A 10658-nucleotide genomic window follows, 5' to 3' on the forward strand; every position below is an offset into this window, starting at 1 on the left:
ATACGATGACAAACTAAGATGTTATTAAGGGGAAAGAACACAGTGCTGGGAGGGGATCACAGAAGAACCCGACTGAATGATGGCTGGATTGGGAGGGCTTGGTCACCGGAGGCTCTTCCCTAAGAAAGTGGCATTTAGCTAAAATCAAACCTCTTAAATCGCTGGTCTCGAGTCATCTTGCCTGGAGTTTAAAATTTGATGCTTACAACACTTAATTGAAAGAGAATATATTTTGAATCATAGCACCAACAGCGAAAGAAACATGAGTTTAAATTCTGCTTTCAAGGTCAAGTCTCCTAGCAGAGGCCAAGCATGTAGGAAGGTGTCCCCAGGCTGCCTTATGCCTGCCTGCCATTCTTGGAAAGAACTGAGAGGGGAGAAAATTCCATCCATGCCAGCCAGGGGCCTTTGAGCTGAGAGAAACCAGACGGGGTCCTGAATGTCCCAGTCTGTGGCCAGTGCCTCTGGGTGGTGTGACTTTGCTGCTGAGCTGGCCCGGTGGGGCTGTGGAGACACATTCAGCCTGTCACTTGGTAAAGTTGTAGCAGAATTAAAAGGCTTTAAGTGGCTAAGAGTACTGGGCTGTGGAATTCTTTTCAGTTCCCACTGAATATTCACAGCAAGACCCAACGAGTGTCCAAAACCTGACACCATGACATAGGAAAGAATTCACTTCAATGAAATGAATCACTAATTGCAAACATAGCCTTCAGGCACTTGGGGCGGAGGTGGTTCTAATTTCTCAAGAACAAAGGCAGGACAGACTCTAGGTCCACCCACCTCACCACGAATAACTCAGTTTCATTTTTTATGGCTGAGTAATATTCCATTGTTATATATGTGCCACATCTTCTTTATCCATTCATCTGTTGATGGACACGTAGGTTTCTTCCATGTCCTGGCTATTGTAATAGATATGCAATGAACATTTTGGTACATGACTCTTTTTGAATTCTGGTTTTCTCAGGGTACAGAGTGAAGTAACTCAGAAAGAGAAAAAGAAATACCGTATGCTAACACATATATATGGAATCTAAGGAAAAAAAAAAAAGGTCATGAAGAACCTAGGGGCAAGACGGTAATAAAGACACAGACCTACTAGAGAATGGACTTAAGGATATGGGGAGGGGGAAGGGTAAGCTGGGACAAAGTGAGAGAGTGGCATGGACGTATATACACTAACAAACGTAAAATACATAGCTAGTGGGAAGCAGCTGCATAGCACAGGGAGATCAGCTCCAGCTCCGTGCTTTGTGACCACTTAGAGGGGTGGGATAGGGAGGGTGGGAGGGAGGGAGACGCGAGAGGGAAAAGATATGGAAACATATGTATATATATAACTGATTCACTTTGTTATAAAGCAGAAACTAACACACCATTGTAAAGCAATTATACTCCAATAAAGATGTTAAAAAAGAGCAAAGGCATGGCAGTTTGCCAGCTTTGTTGACTGTCACAGAAACTTCCCATGAAAGGGGGTCAGTTGCTTCATCCCCGGGAGGTCTGAAGAAGGTTTATTCTGGCCTTAAATGGGACATGAGAGGTGGAAACTTAGCAAAAAATGAGTCCTTCCTTATAGTAACTTTATCTTCTGCCTTCAAAGTGTTCAGAAAAGAAAGACCTTGCTGATCTTAAGGCCGCTCAGAAATTTCTGGAACACTCTCCTTAACGTGCAGGAATCTTCTAGAAAATGGTCTGACTGACTCATGCAAAGCAGGCAAAGCCTGGGGAAGCAGCTGTGTGGGTCCCACTAGCACGTGTGTCAGTGGCCTCACGCCCAGGCCCTGTCCCCCACTCTCCCCGGTGGGTCCACTCTGATGCTATAACTTCAAGGCCATGGAAAGAACCCTCTGGTCCATAAATGAACGGAGTTGAACAAATCTGTCCACACTGGTCATTTCAAAAGCAACACCTAATGCTATAGAGTAATGACCCTAGACCAGGAGCCCTGGGTCTGAATCCCAGCTCCGTCACCTACTAACAGTGTAACTTTGGACAAGCTCCCTAATCTCTCAGCCTCTGTGTCCTCATCTGTAAAATGACAATGATGACAAGATCTAACCCATAGTCTTAGTGGGAGGATTAAAGACGTTGATATATGGAAAGTACTCAAAATAGTGCTGGGTCGGTAGTAAGAGCTTAATAGGTGTCATTACTATTAAAGCATCCTTAAAAACCGTCTGGGCGGATGCGGGGCCGCCCTGGACAGCAGGCTTGGAGCACAGGGTCTCATCAGGCTTCACAAGCCCTTCATCTCCCAGGCTAGTGGGACAGATTCCAAAACGGGCTTCCCCATCCCTGGCTGCACACAGCGCCCCTGCCCTGGCCCACTTCCCGGCACTGCTTGCCGGCTGTGCCCCGCAGCCTCAGCTGTGGCCCTGACCACTGTCGGGGGATGTGGTGGTAGAACCATGTGGTCCTCAGGCAAAGTCCTTGGCCCCATCGACCCTCTCTGGTCTCCTGCCCACGGTCAGGATGACAATGCCCACCTCTCCAAACCCAGGCTGCAGTGCCCAGGCCCCGGTTGCTGAGCCCTTATCCATGCCAGGTGGCCATCTAGTGCCCGAGGAGAGGAACTGAACGGCTCCCATCTCAGGCGGCCGGGGATTCCGGGAAAGTAGGACTGGAAGATTCCACGGCAATTGTTAAATCCCAGGGACCACTCATTTTAAGAATCTCTTCTAAAGAATCCCAGATCCGGCCCCTCGGGGACTCGATGTGCATTTTTGAACAACTCAAGATGCTAAGGCCCTATTCCACGGTTGTCCCGTTCCTTATATTTTTAAAATTGCTCCTTTACCCCAACGTTTCCAAACATGAATAGCAGCAGCTGGAGGTAGAAAGGATAGGACTGGGCTGGGCCTGACTCTTGGTGTATGTATCATTGTTGCCAAGCTTCCATTTTATTTTCATTTCTTTTCCCTGGTTATTAAGCACCTCCATCGTTCCCTACGTGCTACTTAGGTCTGGGAATAGAAAGTAACAAAAGGTACACGGTCTCCGCCCTCATGGGCTGCGGCAAGGTCGGAGAGGAGCCAATTGCAGTCATTGGACGGGAAGTGAGGAGGGCTTGGACCGGGGTCCTCATCCCCTCTGCACATCACCATCACCCAGCAGGCCTGGAAACTCATGACCAGGCCGCCACACAGACTCAAATTCAACCCTTCTGGGCCAGACACAGTGCTTTAAAGGTCCGTGGCGCAGATTGCCACACAGAGGGTGGCTTAACTCCCATTCTAAACTGGTTAGGGTAATAAGACTGGGCCCCAAGAGGACGGGGAAACGTTTATTGCTCACATCCCAGGACTCTGGGGAGATCAGGTTGGCTGCAAGCCAGTCTAGGAGCTTGAGGGGGTGATGGGGGTGACTCTGGTAGGGGTAGACAGCAGGTTGGGGTTCCGGCACATGGGCCAGGATTTGAACTTCCCGCTGTGCCAAGGGAGGGGGGTCCCTCTGCCTTCTTACCAGCCTGCCCGAATGTGGGCTGATGGGGAGGGAGTGGATGGCATCTGAGGACTCTCAGTGGCCAAATATCATGAATGGAGGCTTCCTTTATTTCATTCCCCAGGCAGCCAAGGCTGAGAACCACTGCTTGAGACCACCAGTGTTTCCCCACCCCACAAAGAGAAGATTCGAGGGAACTTGTTAAAACACTGATTCCTAGGCCTCACCCAGCCCCACTGGATGAGAATTTCCAGGAAAGAGGCTGGGAATCTGATGCTCATCCTCTGGGAGGTGTGAGAAAGCTGGGCTAGATGCTGGCCCCAGGAATGCTGACGGTCACTCCCGCTGTGAGTCCCTTCACAGTTGACAAAGGGTTTTACACAAGCTGTGTCACTTGACTTTCATGCCAGCTAGGAAGTAGGGAGGCGGGATGTTCACGTTCATTTTCAGAAGAGGCGCCAGGAGCTCAGGGACGTCAAAGGACTCAAGCATCCACAATGCTTGTTGAAGGCCTGGAGACTCCCCTTTCAAGTGATACTGCCATGGATACCAGCGGCTCTGTCCTGGGGTGGGGGTCCCAGGGGAGATTCCCTTTAGTCTTCTGAGCTTGCATCTCCCGCTGGAGATGTCCATGTCCTCTGCTTTTCAGATCTCACCATTTTTTTTTTTTTTTTTTTTTTTGTGGTACACTGTTGTGACCTCTCCCGTTACAGAGCACAGGCTCCGGACGCACAGGCTCAGCGGCCATGGCTCATAGGCCCAGCCGCTCCGCAGCATGTGGGATCCTCCCGGACCGGGGCACGAACCCGCGTCCCCTGCATCGGCAGGCGGACTCTCAACCACTGCGCCACCAGGGAAGCCCATAGAACAGCCACTTTTGAAAATAGTTTGGCAACTTCTTAAAAAGTTAAGCACACACTTATCATATAACCTAGCAATTCCACTCCTGCGTATCCACAGAGAAATGCAAACACGTGTCCACACAAAACCTTGAATGTGAATGGCTAGCAGCATTATTTGCAAGAGCCAAAAAGTAGAAACAACACACGTTTCCACCAAATGATGAATGGATAAGCAGAGTGGAGTGTGTCCATCCAATGGGAAAGTTCTTGACACTGAAAAGGACAAGACTCCTAATAGGTGCAAAAACATGGATGAACTCCCAAAACATGGTGCTAAGCCAGACACAAAAGACTACGTGCAGGACGATTTCACGTATTCGAAATCTCTAGAAAAGGCAGAACAGTGGCAGCAGAAATCAGATCAGTGGCCGCCTCGGGGGGGCTGGGAGTAGGGGTGGACCGACACTTTGGACTGGTGATGGAAATGTTCCTAAACTAGATTGTCGTGATGGTTACATGACTGTATAAACGTACTAAAAGTCACTGAACTGTACACGTTAAAAGGGTATGTAGGGCTTCCCTGGTGGCGCAGTGGTTGAGAGTCCACCTGCCGATGCAGGGGACGCGGGTTCGTGCCCCGGTCCGGGAAGATCCCACATGCCGCGGAGCGGCGGTGCCCGTGAGCCATGGCCGCTGAGCCTGCACGTCCGGAGCCTGTGCTCCGCCACGGGAGAGGCCACAACAGTGAGAGGCCCGCGTACCGCAAAAAAAAAAAAGGTATGTAAATAATACCTCAATAAAGCTGTTTGAGAAATCTGGTTGAGTAAAGCAAAACACAACTTAGGAAACACATGGTGACGATATAGAAGGCCTCGTATTTCAAGGTATCGCTTGAGTTTGGATTCACCTTTCTATTCCCCTAAGCAGATCGTGCATGGCCTGTGTCAACCAGAAGCTCAGCACAGACTGAAAATGAGGAAGAGATGCACCGAGCTGGCTGCTTCCTCAGTGCCGCTCACGTCCTAAGCACTCCTTGCATTATCTCATTCAACCCCCAAGGTACACCTAGGCGGGCACCACGTCATCATCATTATCCCCGGTTTACAGCTGGGGATGGAGAAGATACATAACCCGTCCCAGGTCCCAGGCTGGAAAGCAGAGGGCTGCAACTGGCGCCCAGAACTACCGTTCTAAGCTGAGCCTGTGCTGTGGCCCATTTTCTCATTTGCCCCTGGCATCGGCCTCCTTTTCCTGTGGGGAGACATCATTGCACACAGGGCTCATTTTGGACAGAGGCCACATCCAGAGTCTCCTGTGTGGCTGTCGTGGACTCTTTTTTTTTTTTTTTAGTGTATTGTTATTATTTTTAACATCTTTATTGGAGTATAACTGCTTTACAATGGTTAGTTTCTGCCGTATAACAAAGTGAGTAGCTATACATACACATATATCCCCATATCCCCTCCCTCTTGCGTCTCCCTCCCACCCTCCCTATCCCACCCCTCTAGGTGGTCACAGAGCACCGAGCTGATCTCCCTGTGCTATGCAGCTGCTTCCCATTAACTATCTATTTTACATTTGATAGTGTATATATGTCCATGCCACTCTCTCACTTCATCCCAGCTTACCCTTCCCCCTCCCCGTGACCTCAAGTCCATTCTCTGTGTCTTTAATTCCTGTCCTGCCCCTAGGTTCTTCAGAACCTTTTTTTTTTTTTCAGATTCCATATATGTGTGTTAACATACGGTATTTGTTTTTCTCTTTCTGACTTACTTCACTCTGTACGACAGACTCTAGGTCCATCCACCTCACTACAAATAACTCAATCTCGTTTCTTTCTATGGCTGAGTAATATTCCATTGTATATTTGTGCCACATCTTCTTTATCCATTCATCTGTTGATGGACACTTAGGTTGCTTCCATGTCCTGGATATTGTAAATAGAGCTGCAATGAACATTTTGGTACATGACGCTTTTTGAATTATGGTTTTCTCAGGGTATATGCCCAGTAGCGGGATTGCTGGGTCATATGGTAATTCTATTTGTAGTTTTTTAAGGAACCTCCATACTGTTCTCCATAGTGGCTGAACCAATTCACATTCCCACCAGCAGTGCAAGAGGGTTCCCTTTTCTCCACACCCTCTCCAGCATTTATTGTTTCTAGATTTTTTGATGATGGCCATTCTGACTGGTGTGAGGTGATACCTCATTGTAGTTTTGATTTGCATTTCTCTAATGATTAGTGATGTTGAGCATTCTTTCATGTGTTTGCTGGCAGTCTATATATCTTCTTTGGCGAAACGTCTATTTAGGTCTTCTGCCCATTTTTGGATTGGGTTGTTTGTTTTTTTGATACTGAGATGCATGAGCTGCTTGTATATTTTGGAGATTAATCCTTTGTCCGTTGCTTCATTTGCAAGTATTTTCTCCCATTCTGCGGGTTGACTCCCAAGTTGGCCCCTCCAGGCACAGCCTCCCTCCTCACAGTGCAAGGGCGTTTCCAGCTGTGTGGAGGCAGCCCTGTAGGGACACATTGTTAGCATCTCACACACATCGGGGCCAAAAATCAAGCTGACTGTATCCTTTTCCTCTCCTCCGGGTCTGTGTGATTTAGTTTGCTTGAGCTGCCGTGGCGAAGTACGGCAGACTCGGTGGCCTGAACAACAGGAAGTTATTTTCTCATAGTCCTGGAGGCCAGCAGTCTGACATCTGGCCATGGCAGGGTTGGTTTCTTCTGAGGCCTCTCGCCTTGTCTTGTACACGGCTGTCCTCACATGGGCGTCCTTCGCACTGTCACCTGAGGCCTGATCGCCTCCTCTTATAAGGATACCAGTCCTCTTGGATTAGGGGCCGCCCCAATGACCTCATTTTAACTTAATTACCTCTTTAAAGATCCTAGCTCCAAATACAGACACCCTCTGAGGTGATATGGTTTAGCCCTTCAACACGTGAATTCTGGGGGGACACAGTTTGGTCATAACCACCATGTCTCAGCAGGGGCCTTGTCTTGCCTGCTCCCCTGGTTACTCCAAGCCTGCAGGTCCTGTCTGTCCCACCTCCTCCCTCCATGGCCCCATTACATTCTGAGTAGCTCGTTCATCTCACTGACAATCAGGCCCACCCAGAGCCAGTTAAAGAGCTGTTCAGTGATGGTCATGGAAGATAAGAAGGGAAAGAGACTAGCCGACGGGAAACCAGGAGGTATCCAAAGGGAGGAAGAAAATGTGAAACGACCCGGGAAAGATGCTACTAAGAAGGGCTAGGGGACATCTGTGCTCTTCTAGCCAAGGAGACAATGGGCTGGAAGAAGGCTGTGAGCGAGCAACAAGCAGCAAAAGCTCACCTGAACTCTGCGCTCGTGAGGACGAAGAACCAGCCCAGGGTCTGCACGTGACCAGTTCTCTGCAGAAGAGCACGGAATTGATGGAGGCCATGCAGAGTCTTAGGAAGATCTCAGAAATCCAGGCCGCCCTGAGGGAGCCGTGGAGTTATGACAGAGACGGGGATCCTGGAAGAGTGTTCCAGGACACTTTTGAAAGCATAAACAGGAAGAAGTGGAAGAAGTGGAAATGGAAATTGACAAAATTGTGTTTGACATTATAGGAGGGCCTTGGGCAAAGCACCTGGTAAAGGGACTGGACCCTTCCAGAGCCTGGACCCGCAGGAGAGATAGGGACTCAGAAGGGGGAGGGGGGGCAGAGGTGCTGTAGGCCGTGCAGCATCCCGCCCCCCACCACGCTCCGCAGTGAGGGGCCAGCAGCTCTGCCCACCCACAGTCACTCTCTGAAGCAGCCACCCTTTCCTGCACCTCCGTCATGAGGCATTGCATTCTGGAGAAGTTCTCTGCTAATATAACTCCTCTGTCCGCAGAGGTTGTGAGAGGTTGTCTTAGGTCTCAGAGGGGTTGTTCTTGTGAGGGGTGATGTAATTAAGTGCATTATTTTTATGGGGATAAACAGAAGCCTCTTGCTGTGGGAAGGGCAAAGAATTCTGTCTCAACACAAAATACTTCTGAGAATAGAGTTGATTGCCTGAAAGTTGAGAACGCTGCACCTAGTTCCAGTCCTTTAAACACTATATAAATGGCTTTTAATACATTTCTGCTTTACAGAAAAGCAGTGGTCCCCAGGAGTAGCTGTGCTCTACCTGAATCTGGTCATAGCGTGAATATTCCAGGGGCCCAGCATATAGTAAACAGTAAAGAATGGTAATGATATTAGCAGTGATGGTAAGAGTTGACGTTGTTATTGTTCTGCCTCTAGTGTTCAGTCTAGGACCGCTCTGTTTTCTTTGGCTTCCTTCTACTCCTGATGCAGGATGCCCTTGCCTGTTTGTGCCCCCCTTTAGGTTTCTATCTCCACCTGACTTCTGCTTTACAGTCTTAACTGATGGATCTCCGGATTCTCCCCCTAGAAAGTTCTGTTTCTTTTTCAATTCCTATTTCTGCTCCAGACCTACTTTTTTTTTAAACTAGTTCACCCTCAATTTCTCTTCTATGTTCCAAATTCCTCACCTTGAGACTTTTGGTTTAAGTACGCATGAATCCTAAGTCATTTATACGGGACATAATTAGACAAAGAAGGGGCTGAGAACCGAGAATGTGGTAGAGTTGATGGCTCAGACATGGTGAAGAGGTTTACAAGGAGCCTTGGAGAAGATGAAGAAAAGGAACCCAAGCTTTGGGCACATACCTGAGCAGTCTATAGATGGCGTCCATAGCCCGGCTGTGGCACGAAGCTCTCTCATGGGCACAATGGGAGCACATGACCCTTTGTCTATTGGGCAGGGCTGAGAAATAACAAATGGGAACCAGAAAAGCTCATTTCTGGGCTGTTCACCTCAGTGGGGACCTTAACACCTACCAGTGCCTAGTTATTTTGGAATTCTAACAGTTAATTACACCCTCTTGCTTTGCACCCCTCTTCTTCTTGGTCCCATTGGAGCCGGACGTGCCACTGCCATCTCTCTCTACCAAACTCATTCCCATAATTTCTGTTCTTCGTCTCCCCTCACTCAACTTTTCACTCTTCCTCTGCCCCCCAAATATTCCATATTCTCCAGGATGGGGGGGAACAATTTCATGGTTAATACACCAACCAAAGAATGAAACACTTCACCAAATGTTCCTTCTCCAATCTTGCCTTAACACAAGCCCGGTGCACCCTGGGGGTAGTGTTCCCCAAGACTCTTCTGGTGGAGACTGATGGGTTTCTGACACCACCATACTCCCCCTACTCACTACTGCATCCCGGATATGACCCCTCCTTCTTAATAGCCAGCTGCCCACCAGACATCTCCAACTGGATGTTCTATCTCCACTCACCGTGGCCAACCTTAACGCATATTCTCACTCCCAAACCTGCCCGCCCCACTGTGGTCCCTATCTCAGTGCATGACTCACCACCAGCCCAGTTGGTGCCCATCGTTGACACCCCTCAGCCCATCCTTGACACCCCTCAGCCCATCCTTGACACCCCTCTTGCCCTTAAGTGCAGCCAGTCAGTGAATCCCACTGGGTCTGCTCTCCAGATGCCTACCGTCTTTTCCACCTCTCTCTACCCACCCTATAATCACTGTACTCATTCAGGGTCCCATTACCTTTCTCCTGGATAAACCCCCCAACTCCGTAATTGCTCTCCCAGTCTCCCCTCTCCCCCTCAAGATCCGTTCTCCGCCCAGCCAAAGATTTCTAAAATGCAAATCTGATCATGTCATTTCTCTACTTAAAACATTTTAATGACTCTCATTGCCTAGAGTAAAATTCAAATTCTTTACTGCGGATTATAAGGTCATTCATAATGGAACAGGGATAAAATAAAATCTACTTGGTAAGTATTTACATTCCTTCTCCTCTGTGAGCCCGCCCACTGCCCTCCACACACACATACACTTTCTAATGAAGGAGGCTACCGTGATCTGGGCTTTAATTCACTGCTCAGGGTGACGAGTGAGCCACAGAACTAGAAGAAACCCAGGATGCCTAGATTGATTTGCTTCAAAATCAAACAAGAGCAAGTTGCTAAAGAATTCAAAGACATGCTCCTGGTACCCAGGGAAGCTGGGTTTGGACCTCCAGCTTTAGGCTGCCCAGGAAGGGCAGCCCATCTCGTTGCAGGGCCTTTGGTCCAGGGGCAATGCTGAAAGAGACAACGTCCCAATGGGAACACATTACCATACATATCAAAAACAAGCCAAAGCCGCTGCCTAGAGAGCTTGCATAATTATTTTAGATGTGAAGGGAAGCACATATGTGGGCTTAAATGTTTAATAAGCTATTTGCTTGAAAAGTGTGTCTATATTCTCAACTCTTCTTTTGGAAATAATAAAAATAGCTAAATATCTCAGGCACTTTCTCTATGATGTGCATTTTA

At 48.5% G+C, this 10658-nt stretch overlaps 1 pseudogene; it reads left to right on the top strand.

Annotated features, from left to right (window-relative positions):
- The first annotated feature begins 7436 nt into the window (after window positions 1–7436).
- LOC132521940 (charged multivesicular body protein 3-like) lies at window positions 7437–7960 on the top strand (annotated as a pseudogene).
- The last annotated feature ends 2698 nt before the right edge of the window (window positions 7961–10658 follow it).

Source organism: Lagenorhynchus albirostris, chromosome 6 (assembly GCF_949774975.1).
Source record: "Lagenorhynchus albirostris chromosome 6, mLagAlb1.1, whole genome shotgun sequence".
Lineage (NCBI taxonomy): Eukaryota > Metazoa > Chordata > Mammalia > Artiodactyla > Delphinidae > Lagenorhynchus > Lagenorhynchus albirostris.